General features: G+C 44.6%; 1 pseudogene; it reads left to right on the top strand.

Annotated features, from left to right (window-relative positions):
* Window positions 1–2,090: 2,090 nt before the first annotated feature.
* Window positions 2,091–19,157, top strand: LOC102273458 (WASH complex subunit 3 pseudogene; annotated as a pseudogene).
* The last annotated feature ends 1,495 nt before the right edge of the window (window positions 19,158–20,652 follow it).

The following is a 20,652-nucleotide window of genomic DNA, read 5'->3' as shown; positions in this document are numbered from 1 at the left end:
CGAGATGGCCCACGTTCTGTCCGTGGAGTATGTTTCTCTCTAAATAAATTCACTTCTTCATCATTTTGTTTCCTACTGAATTCTATGTCATGACATCAAGAATCTGAGCTTCACTAAGTCCTGAGACCAGGTGAGTGATCTCAATTAGAAGGCCACGGGTTCAAGCCCCAATCTGTGTTGCACAAGTTCACTTTGAGTACCGAAGGTAAAACTATGATAGAGGCGTCTTTGTATTCCACGCACTCAGTACATAGCAGGTTCCCATTAAATTTTTGTTGAAAAAAAATGAGGAAACTAGTACACTCCTAGATTCTGTATCTTTTTTTCCAAAATAAAGGAAGATGTGAAGGAAACAGGCAGAGGGGTGAGGGAAGAAATGCTTAGCTTTTTGATTTCCCCAGGTAGATTCTTCCTTGTCAAAAAGACTGAGAAATGGTTTGGGGAATGGAAATCGAGGGATTCTGTTCTTGGACGAGATGAAGCCCCAGAGATTTAAGAATAAACTGCCTGGAGTGACACTGACAAAAAGTTAAGTAGGAGGATGAGGAAACCCTTCTATTTTGAATCCCTGGCTACAGGGGAGGTAAGGAACCATAATAAATGAATAGGAACCATAGGAGCTAAGTTTCTGAGATAAAAGATTATGAATTTTTGTGTATATAATTTGCTTCAAAAGCACTACCTGCTTTGATATTTGCCTAAGATTTACTAAAGTTTAAGTGCTTAAATAAGGGAATTGGTTTTATGTAAATCAGTTCAGAACTATAGATTTGTGGAGATTTGAGCAGAGGGTCAGAATCCTAAACATCAGGAAAACACAAGTTCGCTGTGCACACAAGGCCTGATGCCATTCAAAGCCTGAGCACTTAAAAACCAAGAATGGCTTCTTGAAAGTAAATGTTTGCAGACACAGCCGGACAGCACAGGGGAAGAGTGTGACTAAGAAATTTAACCCAGGGGTCTAAAGGGGTCCCTACAACCTCACTAGCTCACTGCAGCCAAATCTCAATTCATTCATTTTTTTTTCATTCCTTTAACAAATATCTGTTAAGCAAGTACCAGGTGGTGGGCACCCTGTTAAATGTGATAAATGCAGCACAGTCCGTTAGAGTCAGTCCCATAAATGCTAGAAGGGGAGTAAGCACAGGACCACTAGGTCACATGGAGGAGATAATACATCAGAAGGGATCCCCTTGATGCACTGAAAACAGAGAAGAGGCCGGGGGAGGGAAAGCAGGCAGGCCAAAGCACTGCAAGCAGGGTGAGCTGCATCCAGAGGTTCAGGCCAGGGGTCTCTCAAGGATAGGATGATGAAACGCACATCAACCCTTATAAGAAGCTACAGAACTGCTTATATTTAGGCAGTTTACAAAGCCCTTTCACACCTCAATTTGTTTGGTCTTCAGGCAGCAAACCTGTATAGTACATGTTCATTATCCTAAGGGTCTCGATGAATAAATAATTTTTGAACCTGTGTGAGAATAGGTTAGGATTTGCTTCTAAACAGCAGAAATGACTCCAGTTAGTGTAAACAGAAAAGATTTCATATGGGAAAGTCTGTGTTCAGAAAACCATGAGAAGGACTAGAAGAACAGGCTCTAGGCTGAGCTTCCCAGGGTGATCCCCAGACCGCCCGGGATCTAGCCCAACCAGGGAGGTGTTGCATCAGCTCCTTAAGCAGAGGTGCTGCTGCCTGCAACTGATTAACTTTCTAGAAACCTCTCTAGACCAAGCTCACCAAGAGAAAGACCCAACAGAAACCAATATGTTTAGGCCCCTGACCCGAGCTTGGAGAGGCCTCCTGCCCTCTAAGGCCTCGCTGTCCATGAGGAGCATCAGCAGGGGAGCCAGGGGTAACACCAACCCCATCAACAAAGTCGCCGTGGTCACAGGCTCTACAACTGCATGAGAGAACGTTTGGGGGACCTGGGAATTGTGGGCATCTCTAGATTTTGTCAACCTCGTTGTCTTAATTCATCCCCACAGAGCAGAGCCTACCAGGTAGAAGTGGCGTAGTTTATTTGGGAATGTGACCCTAAGGAGAAAGAGGAGGGGAGCAGGAAAGGAGAGAAAGCCAGCATGGGCCGGTCATGGAGTTGGCTGCCACTACAGGCCACCAGGTGCTAGATTCTACAGGTCCTCCGGGCAACTTAGGAACTACATCTCAGAGCATCCATCAGGGAAAGTCAGGGGGACAGTTCAGCCATTCGTATCCTTCCTCCACTGATCGAGAGACGCCCTGGATGGAGTTAGACCCCATGCTTCCAAGTTGCATGCTTGTAGGTGCCCAGTGGTTTCACAGACTGGAGGCAACAAACTCTCAGGTTGCAGTTGTTTGAATAGAAAGTGAAGCTAAAATCTGATATACACAGGCAGGCTGTCCAACACACCCATGAAGGAAAGTGCCCTCTTGAGTCTCTCCGGTCCTCTGATCATCCGTGAGCAGGGCACAAGGTTAGCTGCTCCAGGATAGTAGGAAATTCACTTGGGGCCTTAAGGCTAGAAATGCAGCAAGAAAGGAAGGGCTCAGCCCTGGGCTGACTGTCACATCTTCTTCATCTCTCCTGCAGGATCAACTTCACCATCGCCCAGGGTCTGGCCCAGGATGGGGCCCACGTGGTGGTCAGCGGCAGGAAGCAGCAGAAGGTGAACTGGGCAGTGGCAGCACTGCAGAGGGAGGGGCTGGGCATGACAGGTACCTTGTGCCACACGGGGAAGGGCGAGGACTGGGAGGGGCTGGTGGCCACAGTGAGAGGCAGTCAAGGAGGTGGAGATGGAGTCACAAGGATACTGCTGCTTATAACCATTCCTAGGGAAGGACATGACACGAATCAAGTCAATTCCGTTTCATTTGGCTCCTGCCCAAGAGGTCCGCAGTCTGCCCCACAGATCTAGGCAGGAAGAGGAGATGCTGGTGTGCAAGAGAAGGTGTGCATGCTTAATTCTAGCACCAATATTGGCAGTATGTACAGAGTGTTGTCGACTAGGGAAGCTCACTCAACCCTTGGTGTCTAGAGGTTTTATTGGATGTCGGTCACAAAACACTCACATGATTGATCTTAGCTGCTCACCAGAGATCAAACTAATGCGGTGTGTCACCATGAAGGGATTTAGTGCTTTTCTAGATATGAAGACTAGGAGAAGGCAATGGCACCCCCTCCAGTACTCTTGCCTGGAAAATCCCATGGATGCAGGAGCCTGGAAGTCTGCAGTCCATGGGGTTGCTGAGAGTCGGACACGACTGAGCGACTTCACTTTCACTTTTCACTTTCATGCACTGGAGAAGGCAATGGCAACCCACTCCAGTGTTCTTGCCTGGAGAATCCCAGGGATGGGGGAGCCTGGTGGGCTGCCGTCTATGGGGTCGCACAGAGTCGGACACGACTGAAGCGACTTAGCAGCTGCAGTAGCAGATATAAAGAGATGCAAGGATTGGAATCATGAAATCCATTCCTAAAAGCATTAACTTCCTAAAGACTTGTTCCACCAGTTTCCCTGGAGCACAGAGTGCCTCACTCTCCACCCTGCACTCCCCTCAGCGGGTGTTGAAGGTCAGCAGCTGCAGCAGCACAGGGTTCAGTCTCTGCAGAGGCAGATGGCAAATGCCCTTGTTGTTGCTGTTCAGTCGCTGGGAAACGCTCTTGGCAAGAGCCAATTTGTAGTTGACAGGCAGTTTGTAGTTGACACTTTAAATTTGATTCCGAGACGGCTTCTCCAGACATCCTTGGCCTTCTCCCTTCATTCAACTAAGCAAACATTGTCAAACAACTTTCTACATGGTGGTCATGGTACCACACAGCACCTTAAGTCTCAAATATTTATGCGCGATCAGTACCCAGGTGACCATTAAAGTTTTAAAAAATCAAGAAAGCTGAAACTCTGTACTGGAGAGGGAGACCGGTCTGGAGGGACATCTGAAAACTAAGTAGTTGCGACAGCTGTGGGGCTGAAGACTCTGCATGAATATAACAGACACAGGCGTGGTGCTGACCATCCCATTTCCTCTCCTGCAGACATGGCAAGACTAGAGCTTCAGCCTCCTTGACGGCTAAATTGAAGCTACGTCATAATTTCTGCCTGTGCCTGGCTTTCTTAAGATTCCCCCAAGAACCTTGGCTCACCCTCTCACCTGTTGGTATGATTGGAAGTAAAGAATTCTGAAATGATGGCGTTGCCAGGTAGAAGCAACCAGATTCCTTGAGTTTCTACTTGAAGAACAGCTGCCCAGGAGGGACACAGAGCCTGCACTCAACTGTGACGCAAGCAATAAATTCTTCCTGGGTTAACCCACGGAGATTTGGGGGTTGCTTATTACCTAACCTAACAGCCCGCCCGATTACCATAAGTGAGTAGGGAGGGGGAGGGTCAGGCAGTCACTTTTCCCCATCACTAGTAGTAATCTCAAGCATAGACTCCCTGAAGCCCAGAAAAAGGAATGAACTGGACTCCCTATGCAAGTCTGAGTCGGGGCAAGAGCCTCTTCATAGCCTCTCGCCTTCCTGGAGACTATCTCTAAGATAGCCATGACTTCTCCTTCTGGCTAACTCCCTCCTACTCACAAAGGCTATGGCCTCCCCAGTTGACTTCCCAGAGAGTACCACCTGCCACCAACTTCAGGAGGAAGAACAGCTTTAGGGGACAAGCACGTGCAGAGACTGAGATGCCAGAATATGACAATGGACAGGTACCCACTGGGGCACTGGAGCAGTGGAGCCGGGAGGCTATTTCCAGAAGTCACCCAGGATATGAGTTGAGCAGATTTCTTTACTCCTCCTATTTAGAACCTACCCCAGTCCTTCCCAGGTCCATCCTAGCTATCCTGTGGCTTCATGCCCTGAGGGCACTGAAGCTATAAACAGGTTCTTGGATGCCCTTCTCCACCCCTGGACACTTGCCTCATTTTTCTCACTGCAGTGATGTTGTTTAGCAATGGCATATAAACTTTCTAAGCTGAAGGCAGTGTGGGGTCATTCGACCATCACATAGCAGCTTCTTGATAAATTCTTGTTGAATCATTAGGATAATTAAGGGAGCTTGGATCAGAGGCACACCCTTAGCATCTCCAAATCAGATGTGAAGAGAAACCAGTAGCCACACTAATCCCCAAACAGAAAACAGCCAATCCCACAGCAGAACCAGTGTTCCACCGTCAAATGCAGAGTCGTGAAGTTCTGGCTTAGAACTTAGAAGGAAGAACTCTTCCCTTCTCCAGCCCCATACACTGTCCAGTTACATTTCCTGTGTCTGAACCAAAATGCTGAGATACAGAATCACTAACCTTCCCTCAGGGCCCCTGAGGAATTAATACTCCCTGGGAAGGCTAGACATTCCCTGGGAGACAAAGAGAGAGAGAACCTGAGGGCACTGACCAAACCTAACAATTTTATCTCGAATCTAACTGGTTACCAGAAATGTAACAGGAACAATGGAGCAATTCCTCCCTTTGTGAATTATTGTTATACCAATAAAGGATATTAAACTGAATGAGGGCCTGGATTCAGACTCTGTAGATAAATGGTGCCCCGCTAGCCCTCCCCTGATGTATTATCCACTAGGATATAGTACATGGTTCTTGGATGCTTGCAGGCATCCCAGCAGATCTCTCTTTGCTCCTACACATTTGCACAGAAGCAGAACTCCTAAGAGGAAGGAAGCTGAATCCCTTTGACAACCAAGGTTCCTACAGAATCTCTGAGGAGCTAGAGTGGCCCTGACCAAGACCAGCTGGCAGGTCCACTGATGTGGCCCCTGAAAGAGAATTGTGTAGGGAGAGAAGGAGGTAGACGTGGTGGAAAGAGGACTCAGCTGATGCCAGAAACTGCCCTGACCCTGTCAGCCCCAAATCAGGTTTTTGCCCCCCCACCAAGGGCTCAAGGCTGTTTTGAGCAGGTGTAACCCAGAGGAGAGGGCGTTATCTCTCCACACTACTCAACACACACACACACACACATTTTACACCCACCCATAACCCACTAGGAGGTGGCTGCTCTTACTGGGAAGGCGGGGGTGGTGGGTGAGGGCTGGAGAAGCTGCCACGTGATGACACACAAATGGACTCCACCAGGCTGCTTTGTCTGAAGTTTTAGAATCTAACTGACAAATATTTGCAGCCCAAAGACAGGAACAAAGTAGTAACCCACTCCCCAGTTCTTTTCCTGATTTCTGGATATTCTTAAACCTCATGCAATCATTTTGTTTTTAAAACAAAAAAATGTAAAGAATAAAATTTAAATAGCTTATAATACCACATCTCAGACATTTTCTACTAACCATTTACAAATGAAAGCAATATGATACCTGGATGTAAGTCAAATATTACAGAAAGGTATAAATTGCTTTTTAAAAACCTGCCATTTCACAGCCTGGATGGGAGGGGAGTTTGAAGGAGAATGGACACATATATACGTATGGCTGAGTCCTTTCACTGCTCACCTAAAACTGTCACAACTTTGTTAATTGGCTATGGTGGTGGTTTAGTCGTGTCTGACCCTTGGGACCCCATGGACTGTAGCCTGCCAGGCTCCTCTGTCCATGGGATTTCCCAGGCAAGAATACTGGAGTGGGTTGCCCTTTCCTCCTCCCCAGGAAGATCCTTCCTGACTCAGGGATTGAACCTGGGTCTCCTGCATTGCAGGCAGATTCTTTACCAACTGAGCCACTAGGGAAGTTGATGGCTATATGCCAATATAAAGTAAAAAGTATATTTGCTAGGTACCCCAATACAAAATAGTTTAAAAAAGTAAAATAAAAACCCTGCCATTTCATTCCCAAAAGGAGAATCACTCCAAACAGTGATGCCAGCTGGGTAGCCAGTAATCCAGTTCTAAAACCCTGTGCCATCATCTGCTTTTTTAGAACACCCTGGTGCCCACCATCCCTGCTTGAGTTTCCCAAGAAGCCAACTCTGAGACCGAGATTAACATGTAGGAGGTTTGCTGGGGAGTGCTTTTGATACCAACACCTGGGAAAGGGAAGAGAGGGGAGCAGGGTTGGGCAGAGGATAAGGTCTAGCTGAAGGCAGTCTCAGTGGAACATCTCAGTTGGTCCTGCAGGGAGCTGAGGATGGGATGACCCTTCAGAACTCCCCTGAGCTGGAGTGAGAGGCCTGGGCTCCATACCATTCATTCACCGACCACTGGACGTGGGTTGCCGGAATGGGGGTTCTCTTTGGCTCTCTTCAGAAATCCCTGAAGGGTGTTGATTGCTGAGGACTTTCTGCCAGCTGCACTCCCAGAAGTTGAGATAATAAGTGTTCTTATCCTGAAGGGTAATTTTGGCAGCAAAGGTAAGCAACCACCACATAACCCAAGCTCTGGGACTAGTCTTACCTACTATATAAACTCTGAGGTACTCTTTGTCAATAGAAAAATGTCCCTGGGGATTATGTGCTCTGTCCTCTGCTCATTTCCAGGAACACAGAACCTTGACATCATGGAGCCTGTGCCCTCACCAGTCTCAGAATCTATTACAATAATTTCTTTATGGCTCAATCTTACGGCTGTTGGCAGGAGGCCTCAGTTACCCACAATATGGGCCTCTCCTTAGGTCTACCTCGCAACATGGTAGCTGGCTTTCCCCAGAGCAGGTGGTCCCAGAATGAGGGGGAAAACTCAATGTCATTCCAATCCCAATCTCAGACACCACAAATCACTACTTCTGCCACATTCTGTACTTTAAAAAGCAAGTCACTAAGTACCTCCTACACTTAAGGTGAGGAGAATTAGGCTTCACCTTTTGAAGAAGTAGTATCAAATAACTGTGGACATATTTACAAACCACAACATATATAGAGAAGGATATTTCCCAAATCAACAATGATAGATACTTCTGAGAAAGGGAGTAGATCAGAGGAGTCAGGTAAAATGAAGCTTTTGTCTTCTCTGTGTTTTAATAATAAGATTGCATTCTTGTCACACTCTTGTAATTGAAAATTAAATATTTTTGACTACTACACATATGGCAAGCAATGAAACCGGTAGGAAACCAGAAGCTCACCTGAGGGACAGACTGGGACTTACCACCCACCTCTGTCATGGTTTCTCCTGCCTGAACCCACCCAGGAGACCCAAGGGAGCAAGGAAGAAAATGAGGATAGCTAAGAGCTTCTCAGAGGAGCCATCATTTTCCTAGCACACAAACGAGGAATCAGATGACTGCACTTTACTGAGAAATGAAAGGTTGGGAAAAAACATTAGAACCATTAGTCTGTTTCCTCCATCCCCATTCTTCATCCATAATTTCATTTAATGCGGAAATCATCCTATCAGTTTTGATGGCTTGATTACAGACTTTGGATGGGGTGCAGACAACCCAGGGAAAGTGTCCAAGAGGGCCGAGCTGGGGGATTCGACACCCTGTGGCCCTCCTCAATCTGGACCCACAGGTCCACTCCCATTCCTGTGTTCCACATAGACCTCTCATTCTTCAACAGCTAGGGCCAGCGCCAGCATCTCCGCGCAGTTAGGGGAGCCCTGTGGGAGAATCCGTCCCTGCCCCGGCAGAGAAAGCACAAAGCGGGTGGTTAGGGGCTATCCCCCGGGAACTGAGGGCCTCGGCGTTTTCTCCCTCCTGGGAGGCAAGGTGTCGCCACCCTTCCTGGGCCTTTGCTGACCCCTTCAGGCGAGGGAGGGAACTTCAGCTATGTCCACACAAGCACAACACTCCCACCTCTTCAGGCCCCAGAGCCCCCAGGCTCTGTCCCACATGGATAAAATCTTGCCCATCAGGGCATCAAGGAGGAATAAATAGGACCTTCTCTCCTTCTCTTCCTATAAATGAAAGTAAATGTGACTTATTCTACTCATTTTACAGATTAAGAACCCTTCTGTGGACCCCAAAGGCATTGCGAGAGACACCCAAGGTTCAACCACTAGCTATCTCTAATCTAGATTCACGGCTCGTTTTTGTCTTTTTTGTGTGTGACTTACTTTTGGAGGAGATCATCACTGGATAACTTCTGGTTTGGAAGACTTTGGGGATTTGAATTTGACATTTTTTAATTTTGCAGGATCCAACAATGGATGGGTTGGACTGTGAAGAAGGCTGAGCGCCGAAGAATTGATGGTTTTGGACTGTGGTCTTGGAGAAGACTCTTGAGAGTCCCTTGGACTGCAAGGAGATCCAACCAGTCCATTCTGAAGGAGATCAGCCCTGGGATTTCTTTGGAAGGAATGATGCTAAAGCTGAAACTCCAGTACTTTGGCCACCTCATGCGAAGAGTTGACTCACTGGAAAAGACTCTGATGCTGGGAGGGATTGGGGGCAGGAGGAGAAGGGGACGACAGAGAATGAGATGGCTGGATGGCATCACTGACTTGATGGATGTGAGTCTGAGTGAACCCTGGGAGTTGGTGATGGACAGGGAGGCCTGGCGTGCTGCGATTCATGGGGTCGCAAAGAGTCGGACACGACTGAGCGACTGAACTGAACTGAACTGAACAATGGATACTTCTGGCTTGAAGAGTCTCAGAAAGGGAGATTTGGAACACCCAGAGAGTAGCTACAAGGAAAGAGCCACCCATGGGAAGTGGAATGCAGGCATCCGTCTTGAGTTGGAAGGGAACATGTGGGTGTAATAAATATCTCCACCTCCCTCTGCGCCCTCCATCTCCATGATCTGCTGATGCCAACAGCAGCTGAACCCAACCAGAAGCCAGAACCCATCAAAGTATGTTCATGATGTCCATATGGGCCAGCCTCTCTGTCTGGGAGTGGATGGGTGGAAAGTGAGTCTGGAAGGGCAAAAAGAAGACACCCAGAGCAGGAGCCAACGGAGGAAAAGAGCTGAGCTGCTTTTTGCACCTGTCTCTATTAATGATGTGAACAAATTGAGAAAACAATCCATAGCGATTCAGGAGCACACCTGGGAAGGCAGTGGTTTGTGGGCCACGGGGCTGTGCACCAGAATTTTGATTACAGTTGGTCCACTTGGTTTTGAGATTTATTTTGAAGGAGTTATTAACTTGAGCTTTAAACACGAACAAGCGGAATGATTAATTCTAAAACTGCTGCTGTTGCAGATCTTATCCTGAGTGCATCCTCATTAAAAAGAGAAAAATTCTTCCAAGTCATGAAACACAGTACCAGTCGATTTGTGTGAATGTGGAATCAGGAAGCAAGTGTCTGTGTCAGGAAGGCTTGAGTGAGGACACCGGAGAAGTCCAATGGAAAAGACAAACGTCTTTAGACCTTAGAGGAGATGCAAAAGATTTAGGACAGGTCTTCCTAGCAGATGGTGATTCTTCCTCTTGGCCAGACGACCTGCCTATTTTGGGGTTAATCATCTCCATTTTACTCTTTTCAACATGAGGACTGTTGGTGAAAGAACAAGATGACTGAGAACTCAGTCATCTCTTTGATCTACTAGGAAAGCTGGAAACTTTCTCTGTATGCTTTTTTTTTTTAATTTCATACAACCCTAAACTTGATCTTCCATCTTCCCTAAATTCTATCTGTACTTTATTCTTTTGTGGACTCTTTTGGGTGTCCACAAACAAGTCCTTCATAATAAGATAGTTTGAGAACACTTTCTTATTTTAGGTGGGTAAACCAAGGTCTTTTTCTCATGATTTTAATAAAAACTGAGCGTATAAACACATCAGTGTCTAGTACAGATGACTTCAGCAGCCATTTTTCACAAAGAGGACATGGAAGGGAGAAATTTGGGTGATTGTCAGCAATTTTAACATCTGGGTATACAGTCAAGTTTCCTTTAATTGGAGCCTTCGGGTGAGCTGGGTTTTTGTCTCTTTGCTCAGAACCTCTGAAGGGGAAAGTTAAGAAAAGTTGAGTGTATTGCTATTAATTGCTTCTTCCCATTCCTGCAGTCCAAGAATCTAATGAGGTAAAACTAATAGGAAAACGTTTGCTGTGCTTCCACATACTTTGATAGGTGGAAAGACAGTCAACACAAATTTTCTATTCATTTGCTCACAAATGTGAGCCAATTTGGAGGTAGACTAGAAAGGATCGTTAACTCTGAGGTCAGGAGTTTGGTGTTCTAATTCCACTGTTTTACTAACTAGCTGTGTGTGCTCAGGGAAATTTTACTTAATTTTCTATTTCTTACAGCTTTCCAGCAGAATGATCGAACATAGCAATCAATCTACATTCAGGAAACTAAAATGTCAGGTCCTAGGAGCAAGGGAGGTGGGGTATGGTAGCTGAGGGTGGTCACAAGGACAGGGTCACACCACACAGGACCTCGGAGACCTGGTTAAGCATTTTACTCTTTATTCTAAGATCATCAAGAGGGCCCTGAAGGATTTCAAGCAGGGGCTGACATAACTACATACTGGCTTGAAAAGATCATCCTGGTTCCATTTTGAGAAATGTATCAGAATCCCCTATATAACATTTGAAGTTTGTTATGTCAAAACATGTTCACATTACATGTGTTCCTATGCTATGGTATAATAAAGAATGTGTCTGGTCTTTGTCCCTGATTCATGGCACAGAGCTTTTAAAACTCTTGGAATTCCCCAAGTGATAGAAGTATATTTGTTATTCCTGAGCCCCTGGGCCATACTTAAGTTTATATTAATAAGATCTATATCCCGATCTGCTCCCGACCTGTATCCTTTATAATAAAACTGTAATAAATAACTATAATAAAACTGTGCTTTCCTGACTCAGGGACTTCCTTGGTTGTCCAGTGGCTAGGACTCTGTGCTTCCAATGCAGGAGGCACAGGTTTGATCCCTGGTCAGGAAACTAAGATTCCATATGCTGTGTGATGAGGTCAAAAATAATAATAAGATGACTTGAAGTAAAGTGAAGTCGCTCAGTCGTGTCCGACTCTTTGCAACCCCATGGACTGTAGCCTACCAGGGTCTGCCGTCCATGGGATTTTCCAGACAAGAATACTGGAGTGGGCTGCCATTTCCTTCTCCAGGGGATCTTCCCAACCCAGGGATCGAAGCTGGGTCTCCTGCATTGCAGACAGACGCTTTACTGTCTGAGCCACGCTTCAGGATGGGCTGGCCACCGGAAAGACCAACCACCCGATCAGAACTTTAAATGATGTGTGACCAGTCTAGTCCTACTCCCACCATGGGGAGACCGGGACTGGAAACTGCATTTAGTCACCTGGTCAACGGTTTAATCAATCATATCCATGCAATGAAGCCCCAATAAAAACTGAACCCTGGAGCTCAGGGGAGCATCCTGGTTGGTGAACACATCAGTGTGCCAGAAGGGTGAGGCATCTGGTTCCCCGGACACAGCAGAGAAACTGTGTTCAGGACCCTCCCGAACCTCACCCCATGTATCTTGTCATCTAGCTGCTCCTGATCTGTACCCTTTATAATAAAACTGTAATCATATAGTGCTTTCCTGAGTTCCATGAGTCAGTCTAGAGAATTACCAAAACTGAGGAGAGTGTGGGAACCTCCTGGATTCGTAGCCAGCTGGTCAAAAGTGTGGGTGACTTAGGAACCCCCAAAGTGTGCCTTGCAACTGAAGTGAGGGCAGTTTTCCAGAGAACTGAGTTCCCACTGAGGGGGGGTGGTCTGCACGAACTCCAGGGGGTTAGTGCCAGAATTGGATTGCAGTTCACCAGGTGGCGTCAGACCAGTGTAGGTTGAAACAGAATCCCAGTCTCTTTTGTTTTGCATGCTTGTGTGCTAAGTCAATTCAGTCATGTCCAACTCTTTGTGACCCCACGGACTGTAGCCCGCCAGGCTCCTCTGTCCATGGGATTCTCCAGGCAAGAATACTGGAGTGGGTTGCCATAGCCTCCTCTAGGAGATCTTCCCAACCCAGGAATGGAACCTGCGTCTCTTATGTCTCCTGCATTGGCAGATGGGTTCTTTAGTCATTCTCAATAAATTTCAAGTCAAAAAACCTTTTGTCAAAAGGAGTTTTTAAAAAATTGTACCCAAACTAAGAAATGGACATGCTAATGCTAATGCTAAGTCACTTCAGTCATGTCCAACTCTGTTCGACCCAATAGACGGCAGCCCAACAGACTCCCCCGTCCCTGGGATTCTCCAGGCAAGAACACTGGAGTGGGTTGCCATTTCCTTCTCCAATGCATGAAAGTGAAAAGTGAAAGTAAAGTTGCTCAGTCGTGTCCGACCCTCAGCGACCCCATGGACTGCAGCACTCCAGGCTCCTCCATCCATGGGATTTTCCAGGCAAGAGTACTGGAGTGGGGTGCCATTACCTTCTCCGAAGAAATGGACATATTTGTCTGCATTGGAGAAAAACCACTGGCTTTGGGCAGCTCAAAATTCAAACCTGGTTACCTGGTGGCCCCCCTGAAGCTTCAGTGCCATTCATGCCTCTGGTTATTAGCCCTAATGTAACTTGGGAGTGAAATCTTGCTTTTCCATTACTGGCTATACTGCAGCCCCTGATATTTGCTTCTGAGATGTGTTACTTTCACTGGGCCTGGGAATCTGCATGTCTGTCATCTCCAGCCATGCTGTGTGGACTTCCTTCCCAACAAACAATGTGGGCTGGATATTTCGGTGACCTTTGAAATGAAACTTCAACCTTTCATAGTTGTTTAAACTAGTTGCTTACATAAGCATTGTTTGCCAACTCTAAAACCCCTCCATTTTCATACCCTTTCTGAACCAGCACACTCCTTGATTTCCCTGCAAATTAATAAATATTGAACTATGCTTGCAATCAATCTAAAATTTTATTGAATATCTTCTAGAAATGACTATAGTAAAATTTCAGGTTAATAGTGGGCAGGACAAATAAGTGTCTTCCGGAACACTGTCTTAACACGGCCTATTTCAGTCCAGACAGATCACAGGTTACACATTCAATATGCCCAAGCTAGGCACTGAATTGGAAAGGTCCTTTTTTTTTTTTTTTTTTTGACTGTGCTGCATGGCATGTGGGTCTCAGTTCCCCGATCAGGGATCAAACCCATGTCCTCTGCATTGCAAGTGGAGAGCCAGGGAAGTCCAAGATACTGGTATTACATGATTTAACGAATTCTGCCATTAAAGTTCTTTAGACCTTTTATGGACTTCCCTGGTGGACCAGTGGCTAAGATTCTGTGCTCCCAATGCAGAGGGCCCAGGTGGGATCCCTCGTCCGGGAACTAGATCCCACCTGCCACAACCAAGTGTTCACGTGCCATAGCTAAAGTTCCTGCCGGCCACAACCGAGACCCAGTGCAGCCAAATAAATAATTTTTTTAAGTTTTTAGGCCCTTTTAATTATTTGTATTATAAATTTGGTTATCAAGTTTTTCATAACTAGAGATAAAAACCCATTACAAATGATTCGCAAGAACAGCTCTCTTCTAAGATATCCACAGCATCAATGCTTCTGATCCCAGTAGCATAATAATAATTGTCCAGGAGGAAAATCCTCAATTGTCCATCACCTTTATCATAGATCGAGCTGGAAGAACTCCACCTGGCCACAGAGGAATTATGTTTTTTTTCTGCCTCCCATTATATTAAACGCCCTTTTACATTTTCCTCTTTGCCTTACCATCCTAGACATTCTAATCATTCCTCCCAGAAAAACACAGAAAAAATAAATTTTTTAATGTTTAGAAGTTGTTAAAAGGAAAGGGTTGACTGGCATTGTCCTTGTGCCACTGGCCGCAGAGCTCTTGATAGTTCAGTCTCTGGGCCTTATTCTGATTCATCTCGAGCTTCAACATCGCTGTCACTGCAGTCATCAGCCTAAGGCTGGCTTTGCAAGAATCACCTAGAACCACAGGGTAGAGAAGGAGCTGGTGGATCCTGCCCTCAGCTTCCTGTGTCACCTTCTTTATTTCATGCCACCAAGACAAAGCTTAATTACAGGTTCTTACCCTTTCCAGCTGAGCTATTTAAAATCCTAAAAGATGATGCCGTTAGAGTGCTGCATTCAACATGTCAGGAAATTTAGAAAACTCAGCAGGGGCCACAAGACTGGAAAAGGTCAGTTTTCATTCTAATCCCAAAGAAGGGAAATGCCAAAGAATGCTCAAACTACCATGCAATTGTGCTCATTTCATATGCTAGTAAGGTTATGCTCAAAATCCTTCAAGCTAGGCTTTCAGCTGGGAAAGACTGAAAGCAAATGGAGAAGGAGGCAGCAGAGGATGAGATGGTTAGAAAACATCACCTGGACATGAACCTGAGCAAACTCTGGAATATAGTGAAGGACAGAGGAGCCTGGCCTTCTGCAGTACATAGGGTTGCAGAGTAGGACATGATTTAGCAACGGAACAACCAATCTTAGTCCACTTTATCAAGACTTCCAGGGAATCATTAGAAATATGTCATTACTAATTGTTCCTGAGTATATAAGACAAGGATAACATTCTCTATTTTGGAGGAGTAGAAGGAAGAAAGTATATGGCATATAATATATGTCAGTTCAGTTCAGTCACTCAGTCGTGTTCACCTCTTTGTGACCCCATGGACTGCAGCACGCCAGGCTTCCCTGTCCATCACCAACTCCTAGAGCTTGCTCAAATTCGTGTCCATATATATATATATACATATATACAGTTATATATGTGCGTATGAGAGGTGAAAGACCTCACATGGGCTCAGTGCGTGTGTGCTCAGTCATGTCCGACTCTTTGTGGCCCCATGGACTGTAGCCTGCCAGGCTCCCTTGTCCATGGAATTTTCCAGGCAAGAATACTGGAGTAGGTTGCCATTTCCTACTCTAGGGGGTCTTCCCAACCCAGGAATGGAACCCACACCTCTGTGTCTCCTGCATTGGCAGGTGGATTCTTTACCACTGGTGCCACCTGGGAAGCCCATTGCACAGAATAATACCAAGATCTTATGAAATGGTTTGAATATATCAGCATACCCATCACAATCAAGTCCTGTACTGGAGTAGGTAGCCATTTCCCTTCTCCAGGGGATCTTTCCAACCCAGGGATTGAACCAGGGTCTCCCTCATTGCAGGCAGATTCTTTACCATCTGAGCCACCAGGAAGCCCCTACCTGTGTGCGTATTATCTATATATAGATACACAAATATACACACACATACATATTTTGGCTCTTTTTGTTTGTACGTGATTTCTATACCTTCTTACATAATTTTTCCAAAATATTTTCCCTTAGAGTATTCAGAGGTATTTTCAGGTAGTAGTTACCAGAAAAAAGAAAATCAGAGTGCTTTAATAAGCTTTTAAGGTTTTCATCAAAAATAAGTATCTTTTTAAATATAACTGGTCCTTGTAATTGTAGAAATGTAGTCATATTAGACCCAGTAATGTAATTGATGAGATGTTTTTGATCTCCAATAATTGGAACAACTACAAAGCCAACTAAGATATTTAAGTGTTATTTTCATTCCCAAAGAAAAGAAAGGGGAATGAAAAAAAGATAAAACCTTCTTGGTCACAGCTAGAACCCAGAGGACTATTTCACCTGTCTCTTGGCATGAATTTTACCTCAAACGCACACATACAAAAATCTACTTCAAACAAACATCTACCATTAGCTCAAACCTGATCAATAAAGTCAGCAGAAGCAGGGCCCTCTTCATGCCATTAGAAAGAAAATATACCCGCATTATTCAGGAGATCTGAAGAGAAAGAGATCCAAAAAAAAACCTTCCCCTTGAAAATAGTAAGAAAAGTAAATAGTCGTCTTTTAGATTCTGTGAATGGGGTGATTTGGCTGAAACTTATTATACAGGTCTTCAAAAGATCCTTGTGCTGCTTTAGTTTTTAACCATTTTTTAATTTAGCTATAGTTAATTTACAATGTGTTAGTTTTGGGTATACAGAAAATGACTCAGATATATATATACAGCTTCTTTTCCACTATTGGTTATTACTACATATTGAGTATACTTCCTGTGCTGTACACTAGGTCCTTGTTTTTATCTAGCTTATATATAGTAGTGTATCTGTGTTAATCCCAAACTCCTAATTTGCCTCTTCCCTGCCTGCTATCCCCTTTGGTAACCATGTTTGTTTTCTATGTCTGTGAGTCTATTTCTGTTTTGTTAACAAGTCCATTTACATCATTTTTTAAATTCCACATGTAAGTGATATCATATATTTGTCTTTGTCTGATTAACTTCACTTAATATTTCATTTCACTTATTATACAGGGTCTTCAGAATATCCTTGTTCTGCTTTAGATTTAACTCCAGGGCTTTGTTCATTCTGATAGTGGGATAACACATGTGTTATGAGATGAAACAGAAAATTCTCTTCTGCTAGCTGAAATGGACTTACTCTCTTCAAGTCACAGGACAGGGTTTGTCCTCTTAGCTACAGAAATCATTTATTTCTTCAGGATCTGAACTAAGACAGCACAGCTGTTCTGTGAAGGGCTCAGGATACACACCAGCTGGTGTCCCTTGGTGTGAGTGGGACTCACAGGAGCAGGATCAGCGGGGCCCGGGGTCCCTCCCGTGTCCTGTAGAGAGATGTGCTGGGGCCCAGTGAAAGACATGTGCTGAGAAGAGCCCCAGAGGGCTTGACCCACCCCTGGTATCCCTCTGTTTTATGAGAGGTGTATAAAAGCATCCTCACATGAGGGATTAAACATTTTATTTATGCACACCAAACATTTTCTTTATGCACACCAGGGCCTTCCCTCCCTGGTGGCTCAGATGGTAAAGAATCTGCCTATAATGCAGGAGATTCAGGGTTTGATCCCTGGGTTGGGAAGATCCCCTGGAGAAGGGAATGGCTACCCACTCCAATATTCTTGCCTGGGGAATTCCATGGACAGAGGAGCCTGGCGGGCCGCAGTCCATGGGGTTGAAAAGAGTCAGACACGAATGAGCGACTTTCACATGCACACCAAGCAGTTCTCATCGTAGGCGCCCACTGTCTAGGAGGATTCTCTGATGCCTCGGTTTCCAGATCCTGGAAACTTCAAGTCCCCAGGGGGACATTGAGTCTGAGAGCTGGCTCACTGCCAGGCAACTTAGAGAGACAGGAGCCCAGTGTCAGAGTCACTCACTAGACAGTGCTGCTTGTCTCCACAACACACAGCAGTACATAGCTGCACATACACACCTCCACAACATACACATGTCTACTGCTGCTGGGGAGAGATAGCTGCACATACACACCTACACAATATACACAAGTCTACTGTTGCTGGGGAGAGGTGGGAGTAATTAGTAGACTTTATTTTTTTAAGCAGGTTTTTAGTTTCAGGCAATGATGGTGTGTCAATGTACAACAGGTGCATCGGTTGCAACTATATCAGGTCTCTGTGTTTAAGGCAAACTTACATTAGAAGCAGTCCCAGGCTAGTTGGAATAAGGTGACTGGTTGGATTTCTAAGACCTTATAGAGCTTATGAGTCTGTTGCATCCCACATGAAGGGCAGTTTGGCAAGGTCAAGAACGAACTGTCTCTGTCTCTCTCTCATTCTTGATGTTAGAGTTCCACATCCACCAAGCTCTTTTTTTGTTACTAGAAAAGACAATAATCTTTCTAATTTTCATTCTTTTAAAAGTACCTTCTCTTTCTGCTTGTTATCAAACACGTATTTTCCTTATTGTTTAAATGTGTGTAAGAGGGGACTAGGAGAGGCGTTGGGACGCTATTACCGGGTTGGGCGGGCTGGGCTGGGGAGGGGTTTGAGGGTGAGTCCTGGGTCCCCCGCCCGCTGAGGAGACGGATGAGGATGGGCTTCCTCTCATGGGCTCAGGCATAGGCCTGACTAAGGTGCCAGCTATTCAACAGAAAAGAACGGTGGCATTTCTAAGTGAGTTTGCCATGCACACTGTACAGTTCCTCAACCGCTTTTCTAGTTTGTGATAAGAAACTAGCAGACCTTTCTCTTCGTATCCAGCAGACTGAAACAACTCTCAATATTTTAGATACAAAGTTATCATCTATCCCAGGCCTAGATGATGTCACACTTGAAGCATCTCCTGTAAATGTCACTAGGATCACAAATGGAACACATTCTGAAGCCACTTGAGAGCAATCACAGCAGAACAGTTTGCAGGACTCTGGACCACAGCAAAGTGAAGTAACACCAGAAAATCTCTTAACTGTAGCCAAGGATCCAGGATATGCCAGATATCTCAAAATGCTTCAAGTGGGTGTTCCAGTGATGGCGATAAGAAACAAAATGGTATCGGAAGGACTAGACCCAGATTTTCCTGAGAGGCCAGATGATCCAGTGCCTGATGGTGAAGGTGAAAAAAACACAGAAGAAAGTTCAGATGGCGAGTCTTCTTTTAGTGACTAAGCTTAATTTTCCTAACAATTACATGTACGTGTGTTAGTGCACCTTTACATTCTACAGCAGAGAGAGCCTGAACTATAATTCTTAGTTATAAAAACATCAAGTGGCTACAGATCTGCCACCAAGCTTCCTCTCTGTTAAAAAAAATAATAATAAAGCATTTATTTAAAAAAATATGTGTAAGACCCTCCCACTTTGGCGAGCAAGACCTGGACTTAAGCTTGGACTCTTCACTCACTAGTTCTAACTTACGAGGGATAGAACTAGTTTATCCCTAGTAAGTTACTTAGACTCTCAGAGGTTATTTTCTATCAGTAAAATGAGAGATTGATGATATCTGTCCACCTCATATAGTTATTGGGAAGATCAAAAGGAAAGATGCATGAACATAATTAACAAAATGAGGAATAAAAACCGTCTGGTCATTGCACAGAACTGTTTTATAAACAGAAGTCACTCTTCAAATGTTCATACATGTTCTACTAGCCCATATGACTCCTCTCTATTTCAAATCTAATCTCTTATTGGTTCTGGAAAAATGTATTATTGCTTCTTTAATTATTGATTTCTTGCCTTTGATTTTGATTGCTTATTCAGGAGACCTAAGTATTCAGAAATTGCAATACTGAACTCTATTCCCCAGATCTGCCTTCTTGAAATGTTTCATTTCTCAGTTTCTTAAAATTCTGGATATATTGCTCAGGTTGTCTTCTTATTTAAGTGCCATTTCTGCTGTGTGCAGCTGAAACAATATTTTTAGTCTGTCTTTCACAATGATTGTTACTTTCATTCTTTTTCGTTCTGACCTTCACTCACTTGAGAGGAAGAACAGTCCATTTCATTTCTTTGAAAAGAGGCTCCAACCAGTTTCTGAATTCTCTGTGTGGTTCCCCACGGTTGCTCTTTTTCAGGATTAATTAAAATAAAGTTTTCTGTACACTCTTTGGTCTTTTTGGAGTGATAAAATCTTTTTCAGGGAGCCCACATTAATTTTTCCTGTTTAATACATGCTCCCTTAAGTTATCTTAGTGACTGATCTCTGCTCTACTGCTGAAAATTCTTTAGTAAAATTTCTGATTGATTTTGATAGAATCTGTGATTAAGAGTTTGATTGGATTTCTGCTTACTCAACCATCTTCCTGGATGATTTTCCTACCATGTCAGATCTTTCTTCCTTCTGGTTCAACAGTCTGGAAAACTTCAACAACAAAGGATGGGATTAAAACCAGAGAGCCAAGCATTTTCAATAGAAAACTGGAAAATGCTTTTTGGTTCTGCTGTCAAGACTCAGGCGAACCTAGGAAGGGGAGTGCAAGGGTAGAATGTTGAAATAAAATCTTGCCACAAACACCTTAATAAGGCTACTAATTAACCTCATTCCTTAAGTTTCCGAGCCTTCCAGGCATCTTGCAAGTAGCAAAGGTTGCATTGATTTCCTTAGCTATAAATGAAGGAGTACTAAATTGTTTCCAAGGTCTTTTTCCAGCTCTGAATTTCT

The sequence above is a fragment of the Bos mutus genome, chromosome 10 (assembly GCF_027580195.1).
Source record: "Bos mutus isolate GX-2022 chromosome 10, NWIPB_WYAK_1.1, whole genome shotgun sequence".
Taxonomy (NCBI): domain Eukaryota; kingdom Metazoa; phylum Chordata; class Mammalia; order Artiodactyla; family Bovidae; genus Bos; species Bos mutus.
This window is presented reverse-complemented; position numbering and strand designations above follow the sequence as displayed.